A 23730-nucleotide genomic window follows, 5' to 3' on the forward strand; every position below is an offset into this window, starting at 1 on the left:
CCAGAAGCACTGGCCCTGGTGTGGTGTAGATGGCCTCAGACAGAGCCACATGCCCTGGTGGGGTGTAGTTGGCCTCAGCCAGCAGCACAGGTCCTGGTGTGGTGTCCATGGCCTCAGCCAGCAGCACAGGCCCTGGTGTGGTGTCCATGGCCTCAGCCAGAAGCACTGGCCCTGGTGTGGTGTAGATGGCCTCAGACAGAGCCACAGGCCCTTGTTTGGTGTAGTTGGCCTCAGCCAGCACCACAGGCCCTGGTGTGGTGTCCATAGCCTCAGCCAGCCGCACAGGCCCTGGTGTGATGAACATTGCCTCATCCAGCAGCACAGTCCTTGGTGTGTTGTAGACGACCTCATCCAGAGCCACAGGCCCTGGTGTGGTGTACATGGCCTCAGACAAAGCCACAGGCCCTGAAGAGGTGTCCATGGCCTCAGCCAGTAGCACAGGTCCTGGTGTGGTGTAGACGGCCTCAGACAGAGCCACAGGCCTTGGTGTGGTGTAGGTGGCCTAAGCTGGCTGCACAGGTCCACATCCGGAAGCACAGGCCCTGTTGTGTTGTAGATTGCCTCAGCCAGAGCCACAGACCTTGGTGTGGTGTTCATGGCCTAAGCCAGAGCTACAGGCCCACAGCAAGCAGCACAGGACCTGGTGTGGTGTCCATAGCTCAGCCAGCAGCACAGCTCCTGTTGTGGTGTAGTTGGCCTCAGCCAGCAGCACAGGTCCTGGTGTGGTGTCCATCGCCTCAGCCAGAAACACTGGCCCTGGTGTGATGTAGATGGCCTCAGCCAGAGCCACAGGACCTGGTGTGGTGTTCATGACCTCAGCCAGCATCAAAGGCCCGGGGGTGGTGTAAATGGCCTCAGCCAGAGCCACAGGCACTGGTGTGGTGTCCCTAGCCTCAGCCAGCAGCACAGGCCTTGGTGTGGTGTCCCTGGACTCAGCCAGTAGCACAAGCCCTGGTGTGGTGTAGGTGGCCTAAGCTGGCTGCACATGTCCACAGCCAGCAGCACAAGCCCTGGTGTGGTGTACATGGCCTCAGCTAGAGGCACAGGCCCTGGTGTGGTGTAGATGATCTCAGCCAGAGACAAAGGCCCTTGTGTGGTGTAGTTGGCCTCAGCCAGCAGCACAGGCCCTGGGGTGATAAACATGGCCTCATCCAGTAGTACAGCCCTTGGTGTGTTGTAGACGGCCTCATCCAGAGCCACAGGCCGTGTGTGGTGTAAATGGCCTCAGCCAGAGCCACAGGCCATGGGGTGGTGTCCAAAGCCTCAGCCAGCAGCACAGGTCCTGGTGTGGTGTCCATGGTCTCAGCCAGAAGCACAGGCCCTGGTGTAATGTAGACGGCGTCAGCGCAGGCCACAGGCCCTGGTGTAATTTAGATGACCTATGTTAGCAGAATAGGCCTCGGTGTGGTGCGGATGGCCTCACCCGGCAGCACAAGACATTGCTGAAAACAGCCAAAAGGAATGTCGTTAATGTGGCCTCATTAATGGACACCAACACCCTCCTTCTCTGGATCAAAATCAGCTCAGTGACATGAAAAGCAAATTCTTACAGCACCTGGTATTCCCAGGCAGTCTCCCATCCAAGTACTAACCAAGCCCAACCTTGCATAGCTTCCGAGATCAGACGAGATCAGGCTTTGGCAAGGCGGTATGGCCGTAAGCTGCTGGCGTCAGCACAAAGCGTCAATTTATGGTATCAAGTAGTGAGGTGGCCAATACTCGCAGTTACGAACACAAGCCTCCAATTTAACTACAGTGTTAATGGTAACTGCATGCTTGCCTAATACCCTAACCAAAGGACTCATTTTAGCCTTTGATCAGCAACACAGGCCCTGGTGTGGTGTAAATGGCCTCAGCCAGAGCCACAGGACCTGGTGTGGTGTAGTTGGCCTCAGCCAGCATCAAAGGCCCGGGGGTGGTGTACATGGCCTCAGCCAGAGCCACAGGCACTGGTGTGGTGTCCATAGCCTCAGCCAACAGCACAGGCCCTGTTGTGGTGTCCATGGCCTCAGCCAGAAGCACTGGCCCTGGTGTGGTGTAGATGGCCTCAGACAGAGCCACATGCCCTGGTGGGGTGTAGTTGGCCTCAGCCAGCAGCACAGGTCCTGGTGTGGTGTCCATGGCCTCAGCCAGCAGCACAGGCCCTGGTGTGGTGTCCATGGCCTCAGCCAGAAGCACTGGCCCTGGTGTGGTGTAGATGGCCTCAGACAGAGCCACAGGCCCTTGTTTGGTGTAGTTGGCCTCAGCCAGCACCACAGGCCCTGGTGTGGTGTCCATAGCCTCAGCCAGCCGCACAGGCCCTGGTGTGATGAACATTGCCTCATCCAGCAGCACAGTCCTTGGTGTGTTGTAGACGACCTCATCCAGAGCCACAGGCCCTGGTGTGGTGTACATGGCCTCAGACAAAGCCACAGGCCCTGAAGAGGTGTCCATGGCCTCAGCCAGTAGCACAGGTCCTGGTGTGGTGTAGACGGCCTCAGACAGAGCCACAGGCCTTGGTGTGGTGTAGGTGGCCTAAGCTGGCTGCACAGGTCCACATCCGGAAGCACAGGCCCTGTTGTGTTGTAGATTGCCTCAGCCAGAGCCACAGACCTTGGTGTGGTGTTCATGGCCTAAGCCAGAGCTACAGGCCCACAGCAAGCAGCACAGGCCCTGGTGTGGTGTCCATAGCTCAGCCAGCAGCACAGCTCCTGTTGTGGTGTAGTTGGCCTCAGCCAGCAGCACAGGTCCTGGTGTGGTGTCCATCGCCTCAGCCAGAAACACTGGCCCTGGTGTGATGTAGATGGCCTCAGCCAGAGCCACAGGACCTGGTGTGGTGTTCATGACCTCAGCCAGCATCAAAGGCCCGGGGGTGGTGTAAATGGCCTCAGCCAGAGCCACAGGCACTGGTGTGGTGTCCCTAGCCTCAGCCAGCAGCACAGGCCTTGGTGTGGTGTCCCTGGCCTCAGCCAGTAGCACAAGCCCTGGTGTGGTGTAGGTGGCCTAAGCTGGCTGCACATGTCCACAGCCAGCAGCACAAGCCCTGGTGTGGTGTACATGGCCTCAGCTAGAGGCACAGGCCCTGGTGTGGTGTAGATGATCTCAGCCAGAGACAAAGGCCCTTGTGTGGTGTAGTTGGCCTCAGCCAGCAGCACAGGCCCTGGGGTGATAAACATGGCCTCATCCAGTAGTACAGCCCTTGGTGTGTTGTAGACGGCCTCATCCAGAGCCACAGGCCGTGTGTGGTATACATGGCCTCAGCCAGATCCAAAGGCTCTGGGGTGGTGTCCATAGCCTCAGCCAGCAGCACAGGTCCTGGTGTGGTGTCCATGGCCTCAGCCAGTAGCACAGGCCCTGGTGTGGTGTAGGTGGCCTAAGCTGGCTGCACAGGTCCACAGCCAGCAGCACAGGCCCTGGTGTGGTGTACATGGCCTCAGCTAGAGGCACAGGCCCTTGGTGTGTTGTAGATGGCCTCATCAGGAGCCACAGGCCCTGTTGTGGTGTAGGTTGCCTCAGTCAGCAGCACAGGCCCTGTGTGGTGTGCATGGCCTCAGCCAGTAGCACAGGCCCTGGTGTGATGTAGACTGCTTCAGCCAGAGCCACAGGCCATGGTGTGGTGTAGGTGGCCTAAGCTGGCTGCACAGGTCCACAGCCAGCAGTACAGGCCCTGGTGTGGTGTCCATGGCCTCAGCCAGATGCACTGGCCGTGGTGTGGTGTAGCTGGCCTCAGCCAGAGCCACAGGCCCTGGTGTGGTGTTCATGGCCTCAGCCAGAGCCAAATGCCCTGGTGTGGTGTCCATAGCTTCAGCCAGCAGCACAGGTCTTGGTGTGGTGTCCATGGCCTCAGCCAGTAGCACAGGCCCTGGTGTGATGTAGACGGCCTCAGCCAGAGCCACAGGCCCTGGTGTGGTGTAGGTGGCCTAAGCTGGCTGCACAGGTCCACAGCCAGAAGCACAGGCCCTGGCGTGGTGTAGGTGGCCTAACCTGGCTGCACAGGTCCACAACCAGAAGCACAGGACCTGGTGTGATGTAGACGGCTTCAGCCAGAGCCACAGGCCCTGGTGTGGTGTAGGTGGCCTAACCTGGCTGCACAGGTCCACAGCCAGAAGCACAGGCCCTGGTGTGGTGTAGGTGGCCTAAGCTGGCTGCACAGGTCCACAGCCAGAAGCACAGGCCCTGGTGTGGTGTCCATGGCCTCAGCCAGAAGCACTGGCCCTGGTGTGGTGTAGATGGCCTCAGACAGAGCCACAGGCCCTTGTTTGGTGTAGTTGGCCTCAGCCAGCACCACAGGCCCTGGTGTGGTGTCCATAGCCTCAGCCAGCGGCACAGGCCCTGGTGTGATGAACATTGCCTCATCCAGCAGCACAGTCCTTGGTGTGTTGTAGACGAACTCATCCAGAGCCACAGGCCCTGGTGTGCTGTACATGGCCTCAGACAAAGCCACAGGCCCTGAAGAGGTGTCCATGGCCTCAGACAAAGCCACAGGCCCTGAAGAGGTGTCCATGGCCTCAGCCAGTAGCACAGGTCCTGGTGTGGTGTAGACGGCCTCAGACAGAGCCACAGGCCTTGGTGTGGTGTAGGTGTCCTAAGCTGGCTGCACAGGTCCACATCCGGAAGCACTGGCCATGTTGTGTTGTAGATTGCCTCAGCCAGAGCCACAGACCTTGGTGTGGTGTTCATGGCCTAAGCCAGAGCTACAGGCCCACAGCAAGCAGCACAGGCCCTGGTGTGGTGTCCATAGCTCAGCCAGCAGCACAGCTCCTGGTGTGGTGTAGTTGGCCTCAGCCAGCAGCACAGGTCCTGGTGTGGTGTCCATCGCCTCAGCCAGAAACACTGGCCCTGGTGTGATGTAGATGGCCTCAGCCAGAGCCACAGGACCTGATGTGGTGTTCATGACCTCAGCCAGCATCAAAGGCCCGGGGGTGGTGTACATGGCCTCAGCCAGAGCCACAGGCCCTGGTGTGGTGTAGGTGGCCTAAGCTGGCCGCACAGGTCCACAGCCAGCAGCACAAGCCCTGGTGTGGTGTACATGGCCTCAGCTAGAGGCACAGGCCCTGGTGTGGTGTAGATGATCTCAGCCAGAGACACAGGCCCTTGTGTGGTGTAGTTGGCCTCAGCCAGCAGCACAGGCCCTGGGGTGATAAACATGGCCTCATCCAGTAGTACAGCCCTTGGTGTGTTGTAGACGGCCTCATCCAGAGCCACAGGCCGTGTGTGGTGTACATGGCCTCAGCCAGATCCAAAGGCTCTGGGGTGGTGTCCATAGCCTCAGCCAGCAGCACAGGTCCTGGTGTGGTGTCCATGGCCTCAGCCAGTAGCACAGGCCCTGGTGTGGTGTAGGTGGCCTAAGCTGGCTGCACAGGTCCACAGCCAGCAGCACAGGCCCTGGTGTGGTGTACATGGCCTCAGCTAGAGGCACAGGCCCTGGTGTGGTGTAGATGGTCTCAGCCAGAGACACAGGCCCTTGGTGTGTTGTAGATGGCCTCATCAGGAGCCACAGGCCCTGTTGTGGTGTAGGTTGCCTCAGTCAGCACCACAGGCCCTTTGTGGTGTGCATGGTCTCAGCCAGTAGCACAGGCCCTGGTGTGATGTAGACTGCTTCAGCCAGAGCCACAGGCCATGGTGTGGTGTAGGTGGCCTAAGCTGGCTGCACAGGTCCACAGCCAGCACTACAGGCCCTGGTGTGGTGTCCATAGCCTCAGCCAGATGCACTGGCCGTGGTGTGGTGTAGCTGGCCTCAGCCAGAGCCACAGGCCCTGGTGTGGTGTTCATGGCCTCAGCCAGAGCCAAATGCCCTGGTGTGGTGTCCATAGCTTCAGCCAGCAGCACAGGTCTTGGTGTGGTGTCCATGGCCTCAGCCAGTAGCACAGGCCCTGGTGTGATGTAGACGGCCTCAGCCAGAGCCACAGGCCCTGGTGTGGTGTAGGTGGCCTAAGCTGGCTGCACAGGTCCACAGCCAGAAGCACAGGCCCTGGCGTGGTGTAGGTGGCCTAAGCTGGCTGCACAGGTCCACAACCAGAAGCACAGGACCTGGTGTGATGTAGACGGCTTCAGCCAGAGCTACAGGCCCTGGTGTGGTGTAGGTGGCCTAACCTGGCTGCAGAGGTCCACAGCCAGAAGCACAGGCCCTGGTGTGGTGAAGGTGGCCTAAGCTGGCTGCACAGGTCCACAGCCAGAAGCACAGGCCCTGTGTGGTGTAAATGGCCTCAGCCAGAGCCACAGGCCCTGGGGTGGTGTCCAAAGCCTCAGCCAGCAGCACAGGTCCTGGTGTGGTGTCCATGGTCTCAGCCAGAAGCACAGGCCCTGGTGTAATGTAGACGGCGTCAGCGCAGGCCACAGGCCCTGGTGTAATTTAGATGACCTATGTTAGCAGAATAGGCCTCGGTGTGGTGCGGATGGCCTCACCCGGCAGCACAAGACATTGCTGAAAACAGCCAAAAGGAATGTCGTTAATGTGGCCTCATTAATGGACACCAACACCCTCCTTCTCTGGATCAAAATCAGCTCAGTGACATGAAAAGCAAATTCTTACAGCACCTGGTATTCCCAGGCAGTCTCCCATCCAAGTACTAACCAAGCCCAACCTTGCATAGCTTCCGAGATCAGACGAGATCAGGCTTTAGCAAGGCGGTATGGCCGTAAGCTGCTGGCGTCAGCACAAAGCGTCAATTTATGGTATCAAGTAGTGAGGTGGCCAATACTCGCAGTTACGAACACAAGCCTCCAATTTAACTACAGTGTTAATGGTAACTGCATGCTTGCCTAATACCCTAACCAAAGGACTCATTTTAGCCTTTGATCAGCAACACAGGCCCTGGTGTGGTGTAAATGGCCTCAGCCAGAGCCACAGGACCTGGTGTGGTGTAGTTGGCCTCAGCCAGCATCAAAGGCCCGGGGGTGGTGTACATGGCCTCAGCCAGAGCCACAGGCACTGGTGTGGTGTCCATAGCCTCAGCCAACAGCACAGGCCCTGTTGTGGTGTCCATGGCCTCAGCCAGAAGCACTGGCCCTGGTGTGGTGTAGATGGCCTCAGACAGAGCCACATGCCCTGGTGGGGTGTAGTTGGCCTCAGCCAGCAGCACAGGTCCTGGTGTGGTGTCCATGGCCTCAGCCAGCAGCACAGGCCCTGGTGTGGTGTCCATGGCCTCAGCCAGAAGCACTGGCCCTGGTGTGGTGTAGATGGCCTCAGACAAAGCCACAGGCCCTTGTTTGGTGTAGTTGGCCTCGGCCAGCACCACAGGCCCTGGTGTGGTGTCCATAGCCTCAGCCAGCCGCACAGGCCCTGGTGTGATGAACATTGCCTCATCCAGCAGCACAGTCCTTGGTGTGTTGTAGACGAACTCATCCAGAGCCACAGGCCCTGGTGTGGTGTACATGGCCTCAGACAAAGCCACAGGCCCTGAAGAGGTGTCCATGGCCTCAGACAAAGCCACAGGCCCTGAAGAGGTGTCCATGGCCTCAGCCAGTAGCACAGGTCCTGGTGTGGTGTAGACGGCCTCAGACAGAGCCACAGTCCTTGGTGTGGTGTAGGTGTCCTAAGCTGGTTGCACAGGTCCACATCCGGAAGCACAGGCCCTGTTGTGTTGTAGATTGCCTCAGCCAGAGCCACAGACCTTGGTGTGGTGTTCATGGCCTAAGCCAGAGCTACAGGCCCACAGCAAGCAGCACAGGCCCTGGTGTGGTGTCCATACCTCAGCCAGCAGCACAGCTCCTGTTGTGGTGTAGTTGGCCTCAGCCAGCAGCACAGGTCCTGGTGTGGTGTCCATCGCCTCAGCCAGAAACACTGGCCCTGGTGTGATGTAGATGGCCTCAGCCAGAGCCACAGGACCTGGTGTGGTGTTCATGACCTCAGCCAGCATCAAAGGCCCGGGGGTGGTGTACATGGCCTCAGCCAGAGCCACAGGCACTGGTGTGGTGTCCATAGCCTCAGCCAGCAGCACAGGCCTTGGTGTGGTGTCAATGGCCTCAGCCAGTAGCACAGGCCCTGGTGTGGTGTAGGTGGCCTAAGCTGGCTGCACAGGTCCACAGCCAGCAGCACAAGCCCTGGTGTGGTGTACATGGCCTCAGCTAGAGGCACAGGCCCTGGTGTGGTGTAGATGATCTCAGCCAGAGACACAGGCCCTTGTGTGGTGTAGTTGGCCTCAGCCAGCAGCACAGGCCCTGGGGTGATAAACATGGCCTCATCCAGTAGTACAGCCCTTGGTGTGTTGTAGACGGCCTCATCCAGAGCCACAGGCCGTGGTGTGGTGTAGCTGGCCTCAGCCAGAGCCACAGGACCTGGTGTGGTGTTCATGACCTCAGCCAGCATCAAAGGCTCGGGGGTGGTGTACATGGCCTCAGCCAGAGCCACAGGCACTGGTGTGGTGTCCATAGCCTCAGCCAGTAGCACAGGCCCTGGTGTGGTGTAGGTGGCCTAAGCTGGCCGCACAGGTCCACAGCCAGCAGCACAAGCCCTGGTGTGGTGTACATGGCCTCAGCTAGAGGCACAGGCCCTGGTGTGGTGTAGATGATCTCAGCCAGAGACACAGGCCCTTGTGTGGTGTAGTTGGCCTCAGCCAGCAGCACAGGCCCTGGGGTGATAAACATGGCCTCATCCAGTAGTACAGCCCTTGGTGTGTTGTAGACGGCCTCATCCAGAGCCACAGGCCGTGTGTGGTGTACATGGCCTCAGCCAGATCCAAAGGCTCTGGGGTGGTGTCCATAGCCTCAGCCAGCAGCACAGGTCCTGGTGTGGTGTCCATGGCCTCAGCCAGTAGCACAGGCCCTGGTGTGGTGTAGGTGGCCTAAGCTGGCTGCACAGGTCCACAGCCAGCAGCACAGGCCCTGGTGTGGTGTACATGGCCTCAGCTAGAGGCACAGGCCCTGGTGTGGTGTAGATGGTCTCAGCCAGAGACACAGGCCCTTGGTGTGTTGTAGATGGCCTCATCAGGAGCCACAGGCCCTGTTGTGGTGTAGGTTGCCTCAGTCAGCACCACAGGCCCTGTGTGGTGTGCATGGCCTCAGCCAGTAGCACAGGCCCTGGTGTGATGTAGACTGCTTCAGCCAGAGCCACAGGCCATGGTGTGGTGTAGGTGGCCTAAGCTGGCTGCACAGGTCCACAGCCAGCAGTACAGGCCCTGGTGTGGTGTCCATGGCCTCAACCAGATGCACTGGCCGTGGTGTGGTGTAGCTGGCCTCAGCCAGAGCCACAGGCCCTGGTGTGGTGTTCATGGCCTCAGCCAGAGCCAAATGCCCTGGTGTGGTGTCCATAGCTTCAGCCAGCAGCACAGGCCCTGGTGTGGTGTAGGTGGCCTCAGCCAGTAGCACAGGCCCTGGTGTGATGTAGACGGCCTCAGCCAGAGCCACAGGCCCTGGTGTGGTGTAGGTGGCCTAAGCTGGCTGCACAGGTCCACAGCCAGAAGCACAGGCCCTGGCGTGGTGTAGGTGGCCTAACCTGGCTGCACAGGTCCACAACCAGAAGCACAGGACCTGGTGTGATGTAGACGGCTTCAGCCAGAGCCACAGGCCCTGGTGTGGTGTAGGTGGCCTAACCTGGCTGCACAGGTCCACAGCCAGAAGCACAGGCCCTGGTGTGGTGAAGGTGGCCTAAGCTGGCTGCACAGGTCCACAGCCAGAAGCACAGGCCCTGTGTGGTGTAAATGGCCTCAGCCAGAGCCACAGGCCATGGGGTGGTGTCCAAAGCCTCAGCCAGCAGCACAGGTCCTGGTGTGGTGTAAATGGCCTCAGCCAGAGCCACAGGCCATGGGGTGGTGTCCATGGCCTCAGCCAGATGCACTGGCCGTGGTGTGGTGTAGCTGGCCTCAGCCAGAGCCACAGGCCCTGGTGTGGTGTTCATGGCCTCAGCCAGAGCCAAATGCCCTGGTGTGGTGTCCATAGCTTCAGCCAGCAGCACAGGTCTTGGTGTGGTGTCCATGGCCTCAGCCAGTAGCACAGGCCCTGGTGTGATGTAGACGGCCTCAGCCAGAGCCACAGGCCCTGGTGTGGTGTAGGTGGCCTAAGCTGGCTGCACAGGTCCACAACCAGAAGCACAGGCCCTGGCGTGGTGTAGGTGGCCTAACCTGGCTGCACAGGTCCACAACCAGAAGCACAGGACCTGGTGTGATGTAGACGGCTTCAGCCAGAGCCACAGGCCCTGGTGTGGTGTAGGTGGCCTAAGCTGGCTGCACAGGTCCACAGCCAGAAGCACAGGCCCTGGTGTGGTGTAAATGGCCTCGGCCAGAGCCACAGGCCCTGGGGTGGTGTCCAAAGCCTCAGCCAGCAGCACAGGTCCTGGTGTGGTGTCCATGGTCTCAGCCAGAAGCACAGGCCCTGGTGTAATGTAGACGGCGTCAGCGCAGGCCACAGGCCCTGGTGTAATTTAGATGACCTATGTTAGCAGAATAGGCCTCGGTGTGGTGCGGATGGCCTCACCCGGCAGCACAAGACATTGCTGAAAACAGCCAAAAGGAATGTCGTTAATGTGGCCTCATTAATGGACACCAACACCCTCCTTCTCTGGATCAAAATCAGCTCAGTGACATGAAAAGCAAATTCTTACAGCACCTGGTATTCCCAGGCAGTCTCCCATCCAAGTACTAACCAAGCCCAACCTTGCATAGCTTCCGAGATCAGACGAGATCAGGCTTTGGCAAGGCGGTATGGCCGTAAGCTGCTGGCGTCAGCACAAAGCGTCAATTTATGGTATCAAGTAGTGAGGTGGCCAATACTCGCAGTTACGAACACAAGCCTCCAATTTAACTACAGTGTTAATGGTAACTGCATGCTTGCCTAATACCCTAACCAAAGGACTCATTTTAGCCTTTGATCAGCAACACAGGCCCTGGTGTGGTGTAAATGGCCTCAGCCAGAGCCACAGGACCTGGTGTGGTGTAGTTGGCCTCAGCCAGCATCAAAGGCCCGGGGGTGGTGTACATGGCCTCAGCCAGAGCCACAGGCACTGGTGTGGTGTCCATAGCCTCAGCCAACAGCACAGGCCCTGTTGTGGTGTCCATGGCCTCAGCCAGAAGCACTGGCCCTGGTGTGGTGTAGATGGCCTCAGACAGAGCCACATGCCCTGGTGGGGTGTAGTTGGCCTCAGCCAGCAGCACAGGTCCTGGTGTGGTGTCCATGGCCTCAGCCAGCAGCACAGGCCCTGGTGTGGTGTCCATGGCCTCAGCCAGAAGCACTGGCCCTGGTGTGGTGTAGCTGGCCTCAGACAGAGCCACAGGCCCTGGTGTGGTGTTCATGGCCTCAGCCAGAGCCAAATGCCCTGGTGTGGTGTCCATAGCTTCAGCCAGCAGCACAGGTCTTCGTGTGGTGTCCATGGCCTCAGCCAGTAGCACAGGCCCTGGTTTGATGTAGACGGCCTCAGCCAGAGCCACAGGCCCTGGTGTGGTGTAGGTGGCCTAAGCTGGCTGCACAGGTCCACAACCAGAAGCACAGGCCCTGGCGTGGTGTAGGTGGCCTAACCTGGCTGCACAGGTCCACAACCAGAAGCACAGGACCTGGTGTGATGTAGACGGCTTCAGCCAGAGCCACAGGCCCTGGTGTGGTGTAGGTGGCCTAACCTGGCTGCACAGGTCCACAGCCAGAAGCACAGGCCCTGGTGTGGTGTAGGTGGCCTAAGCTGGCTGCACAGGTCCACAGCCAGAAGCACAGGCCCTGGTGTGGTGTCCATGGCCTCAGCCAGAAGCACTGGCCCTGGTGTGGTGTAGATGGCCTCAGACAGAGCCACAGGCCCTTGTTTGGTGTAGTTGGCCTCAGCCAGCACCACAGGCCCTGGTGTGGTGTCCATAGCCTCAGCCAGCCGCACAGGCCCTGGTGTGATGAACATTGCCTAATCCAGCAGCACAGTCCTTGGTGTGTTGTAGACGAACTCATCCAGAGCCACAGGCCCTGGTGTGCTGTACATGGCCTCAGACAAAGCCACAGGCCCTGAAGAGGTGTCCATGGCCTCAGACAAAGCCACAGGCCCTGAAGAGGTGTCCATGGCCTCAGCCAGTAGCACAGGTCCTGGTGTGGTGTAGACGGCCTCAGACAGAGCCACAGGCCTTGGTGTGGTGTAGGTGTCCTAAGCTGGCTGCACAGGTCCACATCCGGAAGCACTGGCCATGTTGTGTTGTAGATTGCCTCAGCCAGAGCCACAGACTTTGGTGTGGTGTTCATGGCCTAAGCCAGAGCTACAGGCCCACAGCAAGCAGCACAGGCCCTGGTGTGGTGTCCATAGCTCAGCCAGCAGCACAGCTCCTGGTGTGGTGTAGTTGGCCTCAGCCAGCAGCACAGGTCCTGGTGTGGTGTCCATCGCCTCAGCCAGAAACACTGGCCCTGGTGTGATGTAGATGGCCTCAGCCAGAGCCACAGGACCTGGTGTGGTGTTCATGACCTCAGCCAGCATCAAAGGCTCGGGGGTGGTGTACATGGCCTCAGCCAGAGCCACAGGCACTGGTGTGGTGTCCATAGCCTCAGCCAGTAGCACAGGCCCTGGTGTGGTGTAGGTGGCCTAAGCTGGCCGCACAGGTCCACAGCCAGCAGCACAAGCCCTGGTGTGGTGTACATGGCCTCAGCTAGAGGCACAGGCCCTGGTGTGGTGTAGATGATCTCAGCCAGAGACACAGGCCCTTGTGTGGTGTAGTTGGCCTCAGCCAGCAGCACAGGCCCTGGGGTGATAAACATGGCCTCATCCAGTAGTACAGCCCTTGGTGTGTTGTAGACGGCCTCATCCAGAGCCACAGGCCGTGTGTGGTGTACATGGCCTCAGCCAGATCCAAAGGCTCTGGGGTGGTGTCCATAGCCTCAGCCAGCAGCACAGGTCCTGGTGTGGTGTCCATGGCCTCAGCCAGTAGCACAGGCCCTGGTGTGGTGTAGGTGGCCTAAGCTGGCTGCACAGGTCCACAGCCAGCAGCACAGGCCCTGGTGTGGTGTACATGGCCTCAGCTAGAGGCACAGGCCCTGGTGTGGTGTAGATGGTCTCAGCCAGAGACACAGGCCCTTGGTGTGTTGTAGATGGCCTCATCAGGAGCCACAGGCCCTGTTGTGGTGTAGGTTGCCTCAGTCAGCACCACAGGCCCTGTGTGGTGTGCATGGCCTCAGCCAGTAGCACAGGCCCTGGTGTGATGTAGACTGCTTCAGCCAGAGCCACAGGCCATGGTGTGGTGTAGGTGGCCTAAGCTGGCTGCACAGGTCCACAGCCAGCAGTACAGGCCCTGGTGTGGTGTCCATGGCCTCAACCAGATGCACTGGCCGTGGTGTGGTGTAGCTGGCCTCAGCCAGAGCCACAGGCCCTGGTGTGGTGTTCATGGCCTCAGCCAGAGCCAAATGCCCTGGTGTGGTGTCCATAGCTTCAGCCAGCAGCACAGGTCTTGGTGTGGTGTCCATGGCCTCAGCCAGTAGCACAGGCCCTGGTGTGATGTAGACGGCCTCAGCCAGAGCCACAGGCCCTGGTGTGGTGTAGGTGGCCTAAGCTGGCTGCACAGGTCCACAGCCAGAAGCACAGGCCCTGGCGTGGTGTAGGTGGCCTAACCTGGCTGCACAGGTCCACAACCAGAAGCACAGGACCTGGTGTGATGTAGACGGCTTCAGCCAGAGCCACAGGCCCTGGTGTGGTGTAGGTGGCCTAACCTGGCTGCACAGGTCCACAGCCAGAAGCACAGGCCCTGGTGTGGTGAAGGTGGCCTAAGCTGGCTGCACAGGTCCACAGCCAGAAGCACAGGCCCTGTGTGGTGTAAATGGCCTCAGCCAGAGCCACAGGCCATGGGGTGGTGTCCAAAGCCTCAGCCAGCAGCACAGGTCCTGGTGTGGTGTAAATGGCCTCAGCCAGAGCCACAGGCCATGGGGTGGTGTCCATGGCCTCAGCCAGATGCACTGGCCGTGGTGTGGTGTAGCTGGCCTCAGCCAGAGCCACAGGCCCTGGTGTGGTGTTCATGGCCTCAGCCAGAGCCAAATGCCCTGGTGTGGTGTCCATAGCTTCAGCCAGCAGCACAGGTCTTGGTGTGGTGTCCATGGCCTCAGCCAGTAGCACAGGCCCTGGTGTGATGTAGACGGCCTCAGCCAGAGCCACAGGCCCTGGTGTGGTGTAGGTGGCCTAAGCTGGCTGCACAGGTCCACAACCAGAAGCACAGGCCCTGGCGTGGTGTAGGTGGCCTAACCTGGCTGCACAGGTCCACAACCAGAAGCACAGGACCTGGTGTGATGTAGACGGCTTCAGCCAGAGCCACAGGCCCTGGTGTGGTGTAGGTGGCCTAAGCTGGCTGCACAGGTCCACAGCCAGAAGCACAGGCCCTGTGTGGTGTAAATGGCCTCAGCCAGAGCCACAGGCCCTGGGGTGGTGTCCAAAGCCTCAGCCAGCAGCACAGGTCCTGGTGTGGTGTCCATGGTCTCAGCCAGAAGCACAGGCCCTGGTGTAATGTAGACGGCGTCAGCGCAGGCCACAGGCCCTGGTGTAATTTAGATGACCTATGTTAGCAGAATAGGCTTCGGTGTGGTGCGGATGGCCTCACCCGGCAGCACAAGACATTGCTGAAAACAGCCAAAAGGAATGTCGTTAATGTGGCCTCATTAATGGACACCAACACCCTCCTTCTCTGGATCAAAATCAGCTCAGTGACATGAAAAGCAAATTCTTACAGCACCTGGTATTCCCAGGCAGTCTCCCATCCAAGTACTAACCAAGCCCAACCTTGCATAGCTTCCGAGATCAGACGAGATCAGGCTTTGGCAAGGCGGTATGGCCGTAAGCTGCTGGCGTCAGCACAAAGCGTCAATTTATGGTATCAAGTAGTGAGGTGGCCAATACTCGCAGTTACGAACACAAGCCTCCAATTTAACTACAGTGTTAATGGTAACTGCATGCTTGCCTAATACCCTAACCAAAGGACTCATTTTAGCCTTTGATCAGCAACACAGGCCCTGGTGTGGTGTAAATGGCCTCAGCCAGAGCCACAGGACCTGGTGTGGTGTAGTTGGCCTCAGCCAGCATCAAAGGCCCGGGGGTGGTGTACATGGCCTCAGCCAGAGCCACAGGCACTGGTGTGGTGTCCATAGCCTCAGCCAACAGCACAGGCCCTGTTGTGGTGTCCATGGCCTCAGCCAGAAGCACTGGCCCTGGTGTGGTGTAGATGGCCTCAGACAGAGCCACATGCCCTGGTGGGGTGTAGTTGGCCTCAGCCAGCAGCACAGGTCCTGGTGTGGTGTCCATGGCCTCAGCCAGCAGCACAGGCCCTGGTGTGGTGTCCATGGCCTCAGCCAGAAGCACTGGCCCTGGTGTGGTGTAGATGGCCTCAGACAGAGCCACAGGCCCTTGTTTGGTGTAGTTGGCCTCAGCCAGCACCACAGGCCCTGGTGTGGTGTCCATAGCCTCAGCCAGCCGCACAGGCCCTGGTGTGATGAACATTGCCTCATCCAGCAGCACAGTCCTTGGTGTGTTGTAGACGACCTCATCCAGAGCCACAGGCCCTGGTGTGGTGTACATGGCCTCAGACAAAGCCACAGGCCCTGAAGAGGTGTCCATGGCCTCAGCCAGTAGCACAGGTCCTGGTGTGGTGTAGACGGCCTCAGACAGAGCCACAGGCCTTGGTGTGGTGTAGGTGGCCTAAGCTGGCTGCACAGGTCCACATCCGGAAGCACAGGCCCTGTTGTGTTGTAGATTGCCTCAGCCAGAGCCACAGACCTTGGTGTGGTGTTCATGGCCTAAGCCAGAGCTACAGGCCCACAGCAAGCAGCACAGGACCTGGTGTGGTGTCCATAGCTCAGCCAGCAGCACAGCTCCTGTTGTGGTGTAGTTGGCCTCAGCCAGCAGCACAGGTCCTGGTGTGGTGTCCATCGCCTCAGCCAGAAACACTGGCCCTGGTGTGATGTAGATGGCCTCAGCCAGAGCCACAGGACCTGGTGTGGTGTTCATGACCTCAGCCAGCATCAAAGGCCCGGGGGTGGTGTAAATGGCCTCAGCCAGAGCCACAGGCACTGGTGTGGTGTCCCTAGCCTCAGCCAGCAGCACAGGCCTTGGTGTGGTGTCCCTGGACTCAGCCAGTAGCACAAGCCCTGGTGTGGTGTAGGTGGCCTAAGCTGGCTGCACATGTCCACAGCCAGCAGCACAAGCCCTGGTGTGGTGTACATGGCCTCAGCTAGAGGCACAGGCCCTGGTGTGGTGTAGATGATCTCAGCCAGAGACAAAGGCCCTTGTGTGGTGTAGTTGGCCTCAGCCAGCAGCACAGGCCCTGGGGTGATAAACATGGCCTCATCCAGTAGTACAGCCCTTGGTGTGTTGTAGACGGCCTCATCCAGAGCCACAGGCCGTGTGTGGTGTAAATGGCCTCAGCCAGAGCCACAGGCCATGGGGTGGTGTCCAAAGCCTCAGCCAGCAGCACAGGTCCTGGTGTGGTGTCCATGGTCTCAGCCAGAAGCACAGGCCCTGGTGTAATGTAGACGGCGTCAGCGCAGGCCACAGGCCCTGGTGTAATTTAGATGACCTATGTTAGCAGAATAGGCCTCGGTGTGGTGCGGATGGCCTCACCCGGCAGCACAAGACATTGCTGAAAACAGCCAAAAGGAATGTCGTTAATGTGGCCTCATTAATGGACACCAACACCCTCCTTCTCTGGATCAAAATCAGCTCAGTGACATGAAAAGCAAATTCTTACAGCACCTGGTATTCCCAGGCAGTCTCCCATCCAAGTACTAACCAAGCCCAACCTTGCATAGCTTCCGAGATCAGACGAGATCAGGCTTTGGCAAGGCGGTATGGCCGTAAGCTGCTGGCGTCAGCACAAAGCGTCAATTTATGGTATCAAGTAGTGAGGTGGCCAATACTCGCAGTTACGAACACAAGCCTCCAATTTAACTACAGTGTTAATGGTAACTGCATGCTTGCCTAATACCCTAACCAAAGGACTCATTTTAGCCTTTGATCAGCAACACAGGCCCTGGTGTGGTGTAAATGGCCTCAGCCAGAGCCACAGGACCTGGTGTGGTGTAGTTGGCCTCAGCCAGCATCAAAGGCCCGGGGGTGGTGTACATGGCCTCAGCCAGAGCCACAGGCACTGGTGTGGTGTCCATAGCCTCAGCCAACAGCACAGGCCCTGTTGTGGTGTCCATGGCCTCAGCCAGAAGCACTGGCCCTGGTGTGGTGTAGATGGCCTCAGACAGAGCCACATGCCCTGGTGGGGTGTAGTTGGCCTCAGCCAGCAGCACAGGTCCTGGTGTGGTGTCCATGGCCTCAGCCAGCAGCACAGGCCCTGGTGTGGTGTCCATGGCCTCAGCCAGAAGCACTGGCCCTGGTGTGGTGTAGATGGCCTCAGACAGAGCCACAGGCCCTTGTTTGGTGTAGTTGGCCTCAGCCAGCACCACAGGCCCTGGTGTGGTGTCCATAGCCTCAGCCAGCCGCACAGGCCCTGGTGTGATGAACATTGCCTCATCCAGCAGCACAGTCCTTGGTGTGTTGTAGACGACCTCATCCAGAGCCACAGGCCCTGGTGTGGTGTACATGGCCTCAGACAAAGCCACAGGCCCTGAAGAGGTGTCCATGGCCTCAGCCAGTAGCACAGGTCCTGGTGTGGTGTAGACGGCCTCAGACAGAGCCACAGGCCTTGGTGTGGTGTAGGTGGCCTAAGCTGGCTGCACAGGTCCACATCCGGAAGCACAGGCCCTGTTGTGTTGTAGATTGCCTCAGCCAGAGCCACAGACCTTGGTGTGGTGTTCATGGCCTAAGCCAGAGCTACAGGCCCACAGCAAGCAGCACAGGCCCTGGTGTGGTGTCCATAGCTCAGCCAGCAGCACAGCTCCTGTTGTGGTGTAGTTGGCCTCAGCCAGCAGCACAGGTCCTGGTGTGGTGTCCATCGCCTCAGCCAGAAACACTGGCCCTGGTGTGATGTAGATGGCCTCAGCCAGAGCCACAGGACCTGGTGTGGTGTTCATGACCTCAGCCAGCATCAAAGGCCCGGGGGTGGTGTAAATGGCCTCAGCCAGAGCCACAGGCACTGGTGTGGTGTCCCTAGCCTCAGCCAGCAGCACAGGCCTTGGTGTGGTGTCCCTGGCCTCAGCCAGTAGCACAAGCCCTGGTGTGGTGTAGGTGGCCTAAGCTGGCTGCACATGTCCACAGCCAGCAGCACAAGCCCTGGTGTGGTGTACATGGCCTCAGCTAGAGGCACAGGCCCTGGTGTGGTGTAGATGATCTCAGCCAGAGACAAAGGCCCTTGTGTGGTGTAGTTGGCCTCAGCCAGCAGCACAGGCCCTGGGGTGATAAACATGGCCTCATCCAGTAGTACAGCCCTTGGTGTGTTGTAGACGGCCTCATCCAGAGCCACAGGCCGTGTGTGGTATACATGGCCTCAGCCAGATCCAAAGGCTCTGGGGTGGTGTCCATAGCCTCAGCCAGCAGCACAGGTCCTGGTGTGGTGTCCATGGCCTCAGCCAGTAGCACAGGCCCTGGTGTGGTGTAGGTGGCCTAAGCTGGCTGCACAGGTCCACAGCCAGCAGCACAGGCCCTGGTGTGGTGTACATGGCCTCAGCTAGAGGCACAGGCCCTTGGTGTGTTGTAGATGGCCTCATCAGGAGCCACAGGCCCTGTTGTGGTGTAGGTTGCCTCAGTCAGCAGCACAGGCCCTGTGTGGTGTGCATGGCCTCAGCCAGTAGCACAGGCCCTGGTGTGATGTAGACTGCTTCAGCCAGAGCCACAGGCCATGGTGTGGTGTAGGTGGCCTAAGCTGGCTGCACAGGTCCACAGCCAGCAGTACAGGCCCTGGTGTGGTGTCCATGGCCTCAGCCAGATGCACTGGCCGTGGTGTGGTGTAGCTGGCCTCAGCCAGAGCCACAGGCCCTGGTGTGGTGTTCATGGCCTCAGCCAGAGCCAAATGCCCTGGTGTGGTGTCCATAGCTTCAGCCAGCAGCACAGGTCTTGGTGTGGTGTCCATGGCCTCAGCCAGTAGCACAGGCCCTGGTGTGATGTAGACGGCCTCAGCCAGAGCCACAGGCCCTGGTGTGGTGTAGGTGGCCTAAGCTGGCTGCACAGGTCCACAGCCAGAAGCACAGGCCCTGGCGTGGTGTAGGTGGCCTAACCTGGCTGCACAGGTCCACAACCAGAAGCACAGGACCTGGTGTGATGTAGACGGCTTCAGCCAGAGCCACAGGCCCTGGTGTGGTGTAGGTGGCCTAACCTGGCTGCACAGGTCCACAGCCAGAAGCACAGGCCCTGGTGTGGTGTAGGTGGCCTAAGCTGGCTGCACAGGTCCACAGCCAGAAGCACAGGCCCTGGTGTGGTGTCCATGGCCTCAGCCAGTAGCACAGGCCCTGGTGTGGTGTAGGTGGCCTAAGCTGGCTGCACAGGTCCACAGCCAGCAGCACAGGCCCTGGTGTGGTGTACATGGCCTCAGCTAGAGGCACAGGCCCTTGGTGTGTTGTAGATGGCCTCATCAGGAGCCACAGGCCCTGTTGTGGTGTAGGTTGCCTCAGTCAGCAGCACAGGCCCTGTGTGGTGTGCATGGCCTCAGCCAGTAGCACAGGCCCTGGTGTGATGTAGACTGCTTCAGCCAGAGCCACAGGCCATGGTGTGGTGTAGGTGGCCTAAGCTGGCTGCACAGGTCCACAGCCAGCAGTACAGGCCCTGGTGTGGTGTCCATGGCCTCAGCCAGATGCACTGGCCGTGGTGTGGTGTAGCTGGCCTCAGCCAGAGCCACAGGCCCTGGTGTGGTGTTCATGGCCTCAGCCAGAGCCAAATGCCCTGGTGTGGTGTCCATAGCTTCAGCCAGCAGCACAGGTCTTGGTGTGGTGTCCATGGCCTCAGCCAGTAGCACAGGCCCTGGTGTGATGTAGACGGCCTCAGCCAGAGCCACAGGCCCTGGTGTGGTGTAGGTGGCCTAAGCTGGCTGCACAGGTCCACAGCCAGAAGCACAGGCCCTGGCGTGGTGTAGGTGGCCTAACCTGGCTGCACAGGTCCACAACCAGAAGCACAGGACCTGGTGTGATGTAGACGGCTTCAGCCAGAGCCACAGGCCCTGGTGTGGTGTAGGTGGCCTAACCTGGCTGCACAGGTCCACAGCCAGAAGCACAGGCCCTGGTGTGGTGTAGGTGGCCTAAGCTGGCTGCACAGGTCCACAGCCAGAAGCACAGGCCCTGGTGTGGTGTCCATGGCCTCAGCCAGAAGCACTGGCCCTGGTGTGGTGTAGATGGCCTCAGACAGAGCCACAGGCCCTTGTTTGGTGTAGTTGGCCTCAGCCAGCAGCACAGGCCCTGGGGTGATAAACATGGCCTCATCCAGTAGTACAGCACTTGGTGTGTTGTAGACGGCCTCATCCAGAGCCACAGGCCGTGTGTGGTATACATGGCCTCAGCCAGATCCAAAGGCTCTGGGGTGGTGTCCATAGCCTCAGCCAGCAGCACAGGTCCTGGTGTGGTGTCCATGGCCTCAGCCAGTAGCACAGGCCCTGGTGTGGTGTAGGTGGCCTAAGCTGGCTGCACAGGTCCACAGCCAGCAGCACAGGCCCTGGTGTGGTGTACATGGCCTCAGCTAGAGGCACAGGCCCTTGGTGTGTTGTAGATGGCCTCATCAGGAGCCACAGGCCCTGTTGTGGTGTAGGTTGCCTCAGTCAGCAGCACAGGCCCTGTGTGGTGTGCATGGCCTCAGCCAGTAGCACAGGCCCTGGTGTGATGTAGACTGCTTCAGCCAGAGCCACAGGCCATGGTGTGGTGTAGGTGGCCTAAGCTGGCTGCACAGGTCCACAGCCAGCAGTACAGGCCCTGGTGTGGTGTCCATGGCCTCAGCCAGATGCACTGGCCGTGGTGTGGTGTAGCTGGCCTCAGCCAGAGCCACAGGCCCTGGTGTGGTGTTCATGGCCTCAGCCAGAGCCAAATGCCCTGGTGTGGTGTCCATAGCTTCAGCCAGCAGCACAGGTCTTGGTGTGGTGTCCATGGCCTCAGCCAGTAGCACAGGCCCTGGTGTGATGTAGACGGCCTCAGCCAGAGCCACAGGCCCTGGTGTGGTGTAGGTGGCCTAAGCTGGCTGCACAGGTCCACAGCCAGAAGCACAGGCCCTGGCGTGGTGTAGGTGGCCTAACCTGGCTGCACAGGTCCACAACCAGAAGCACAGGACCTGGTGTGATGTAGACGGCTTCAGCCAGAGCCACAGGCCCTGGTGTGGTGTAGGTGGCCTAACCTGGCTGCACAGGTCCACAGCCAGAAGCACAGGCCCTGGTGTGGTGTAGGTGGCCTAAGCTGGCTGCACAGGTCCACAGCCAGAAGCACAGGCCCTGGTGTGGTGTCCATGGCCTCAGCCAGAAGCACTGGCCCTGGTGTGGTGTAGATGGCCTCAGACAGAGCCACAGGCCCTTGTTTGGTGTAGTTGGCCTCAGCCAGCACCACAGGCCCTGGTGTGGTGTCCATAGCCTCAGCCAGCCGCACAGGCCCTGGTGTGATGAACATTGCCTCATCCAGCAGCACAGTCCTTGGTGTGTTGTAGACGAACTCATCCAGAGCCACAGGCCCTGGTGTGCTGTACATGGCCTCAGACAAAGCCACAGGCCCTGAAGAGGTGTCCATGGCCTCAGACAAAGCCACAGGCCCTGAAGAGGTGTCCATGGCCTCAGCCAGTAGCACAGGTCCTGGTGTGGTGTAGACGGCCTCAGACAGAGCCACAGGCCTTGGTGTGGTGTAGGTGTCCTAAGCTGGCTGCACAGGTCCACATCCGGAAGCACTGGCCATGTTGTGTTGTAGATTGCCTCAGCCAGAGCCACAGACCTTGGTGTGGTGTTCATGGCCTAAGCCAGAGCTACAGGCCCACAGCAAGCAGCACAGGCCCTGGTGTGGTGTCCATAGCTCAGCCAGCAGCACAGCTCCTGGTGTGGTGTAGTTGGCCTCAGCCAGCAGCACAGGTCCTGGTGTGGTGTCCATCGCCTCAGCCAGAAACACTGGCCCTGGTGTGATGTAGATGGCCTCAGCCAGAGCCACAGGACCTGGTGTGGTGTTCATGACCTCAGCCAGCATCAAAGGCCCGAGGGTGGTGTACATGGCCTCAGCCAGAGCCACAGGCACTGGTGTGGTGTCCATAGCCTCAGCCAGTAGCACAGGCCCTGGTGTGGTGTAGGTGGCCTAAGCTGGCCGCACAGGTCCACAGCCAGCAGCACAAGCCCTGGTGTGGTGTACATGGCCTCAGCTAGAGGCACAGGCCCTGGTGTGGTGTAGATGATCTCAGCCAGAGACACAGGCCCTTGTGTGGTGTAGTTGGCCTCAGCCAGCAGCACAGGCCCTGGGGTGATAAACATGGCCTCATCCAGTAGTACAGCCCTTGGTGTGTTGTAGACGGCCTCATCCAGAGCCACAGGCCGTGTGTGGTGTACATGGCCTCAGCCAGATCCAAAGGCTCTGGGGTGGTGTCCATAGCCTCAGCCAGCAGCACAGGTCCTGGTGTGGTGTCCATGGCCTCAGCCAGTAGCACAGGCCCTGGTGTGGTGTAGGTGGCCTAAGCTGGCTGCACAGGTCCACAGCCAGCAGCACAGGCCCTGGTGTGGTGTACATGGCCTCAGCTAGAGGCACAGGCCCTGGTGTGGTGTAGATGGTCTCAGCCAGAGACACAGGCCCTTGGTGTGTTGTAGATGGCCTCATCAGGAGCCACAGGCCCTGTTGTGGTGTAGGTTGCCTCAGTCAGCACCACAGGCCCTTTGTGGTGTGCATGGTCTCAGCCAGTAGCACAGGCCCTGGTGTGATGTAGACTGCTTCAGCCAGAGCCACAGGCCATGGTGTGGTGTAGGTGGCCTAAGCTGGCTGCACAGGTCCACAGCCAGCACTACAGGCCCTGGTGTGGTGTCCATAGCCTCAGCCAGATGCACTGGCCGTGGTGTGGTGTAGCTGGCCTCAGCCAGAGCCACAGGCCCTGGTGTGGTGTTCATGGCCTCAGCCAGAGCCAAATGCCCTGGTGTGGTGTCCATAGCTTCAGCCAGCAGCACAGGTCTTGGTGTGGTGTCCATGGCCTCAGCCAGTAGCACAGGCCCTGGTGTGATGTAGACGGCCTCAGCCAGAGCCACAGGCCCTGGTGTGGTGTAGGTGGCCTAAGCTGGCTGCACAGGTCCACAGCCAGAAGCACAGGCCCTGGCGTGGTGTAGGTGGCCTAAGCTGGCTGCACAGGTCCACAACCAGAAGCACAGGACCTGGTGTGATGTAGACGGCTTCAGCCAGAGCTACAGGCCCTGGTGTGGTGTAGGTGGCCTAACCTGGCTGCAGAGGTCCACAGCCAGAAGCACAGGCCCTGGTGTGGTGAAGGTGGCCTAAGCTGGCTGCACAGGTCCACAGCCAGAAGCACAGGCCCTGTGTGGTGTAAATGGCCTCAGCCAGAGCCACAGGCCCTGGGGTGGTGTCCAAAGCCTCAGCCAGCAGCACAGGTCCTGGTGTGGTGTCCATGGTCTCAGCCAGAAGCACAGGCCCTGGTGTAATGTAGACGGCGTCAGCGCAGGCCACAGGCCCTGGTGTAATTTAGATGACCTATGTTAGCAGAATAGGCCTCGGTGTGGTGCGGATGGCCTCACCCGGCAGCACAAGACATTGCTGAAAACAGCCAAAAGGAATGTCGTTAATGTGGCCTCATTAATGGACACCAACACCCTCCTTCTCTGGATCAAAATCAGCTCAGTGACATGAAAAGCAAATTCTTACAGCACCTGGTATTCCCAGGCAGTCTCCCATCCAAGTACTAACCAAGCCCAACCTTGCATAGCTTCCGAGATCAGACGAGATCAGGCTTTAGCAAGGCGGTATGGCCGTAAGCTGCTGGCGTCAGCACAAAGCGTCAATTTATGG

At 59.4% G+C, this 23730-nt stretch overlaps 6 pseudogenes; all 6 read right to left on the reverse strand.

The window, feature by feature from the left end:
• Nucleotides 1-1543: 1543 nt before the first annotated feature.
• LOC134630025 (5S ribosomal RNA) lies at nucleotides 1544-1662 on the reverse strand (annotated as a pseudogene).
• Nucleotides 1663-6504: 4842 nt separating this feature from the next.
• On the reverse strand, nucleotides 6505-6623 carry LOC134629956 (5S ribosomal RNA; annotated as a pseudogene).
• A 3886-nt stretch (nucleotides 6624-10509) lies between these two features.
• On the reverse strand, nucleotides 10510-10628 carry LOC134630026 (5S ribosomal RNA; annotated as a pseudogene).
• Nucleotides 10629-14573: 3945 nt separating this feature from the next.
• LOC134630027 (5S ribosomal RNA) lies at nucleotides 14574-14692 on the reverse strand (annotated as a pseudogene).
• Nucleotides 14693-16585: 1893 nt separating this feature from the next.
• On the reverse strand, nucleotides 16586-16704 carry LOC134630028 (5S ribosomal RNA; annotated as a pseudogene).
• Nucleotides 16705-23579: 6875 nt separating this feature from the next.
• LOC134629957 (5S ribosomal RNA) lies at nucleotides 23580-23698 on the reverse strand (annotated as a pseudogene).
• Nucleotides 23699-23730: the final 32 nt, after the last annotated feature.

The sequence above is a fragment of the Pelmatolapia mariae genome, linkage group LG6 (assembly GCF_036321145.2).
Source record: "Pelmatolapia mariae isolate MD_Pm_ZW linkage group LG6, Pm_UMD_F_2, whole genome shotgun sequence".
Classification (NCBI taxonomy): domain Eukaryota; kingdom Metazoa; phylum Chordata; class Actinopteri; order Cichliformes; family Cichlidae; genus Pelmatolapia; species Pelmatolapia mariae.